Consider the following 748-nt stretch of genomic DNA (forward strand, 5'->3'; position numbering starts at 1 on the left):
AAGCCTCAGATTAGTTTCAAGCTACCTGGCTGCCGGCCGCCATCTTGGCTGGCAGTTAATTTGCATATCTTGCTGATTAGCCAATGGGAAGGGTAGCAGATGTACACTAATTACCATGTTTCTCTTTTATTAGATTAAGATATTTTGAGTCCTTTCTTGAGCTTTCCAAACTAAAATCTTCATGTTTATTCTCAATTGCATCTATTAAATTTTTCAGAACAAAAGTCTTCTGTTTAACACTATATGGCTCAATTATTGTCCTAAATTTTATAATATTTTATATAGGCATAAATGATAATAGGAATGTTGGGAGGGGACAGAAAGGGAGGGAAGAAATGAATAATCAGCAATTAAGAGAATGGATAACAGCAACAATTCTAAATCTATATGTTCATTAGTTATTCATTAATAATGAATAATTAAAATGCATTGAGCCCTTCAGCAATAACAACACTTTACATGCCTTATTTCTAACACACGCATCATCTGGCCTGATAGATAGCACTATCAGTACCAATTATGAACAGGCACACTGGGGCAAGGAGGAGGTAGATTGTTTACCTAAATCCACAGAGTTAATGGGCACTGGCACAGCTCAGAGGTACTGCAGATTCAGTCCTTCACCACTGCAATTAAAGAAATATCACAATAAAGCAGGTCTCACAAATGTTTTGTTTTCCAGTGCATATAAAATCATGGTTATACCTTACTGTAGTTTATTAAGTGTTGAGTAGCATTGTGCCTAAAA

The sequence above is a fragment of the Myotis davidii genome, unplaced genomic scaffold (assembly GCF_000327345.1).
Source record: "Myotis davidii unplaced genomic scaffold, ASM32734v1 scaffold108, whole genome shotgun sequence".
In the NCBI taxonomy this organism is placed as follows: domain Eukaryota; kingdom Metazoa; phylum Chordata; class Mammalia; order Chiroptera; family Vespertilionidae; genus Myotis; species Myotis davidii.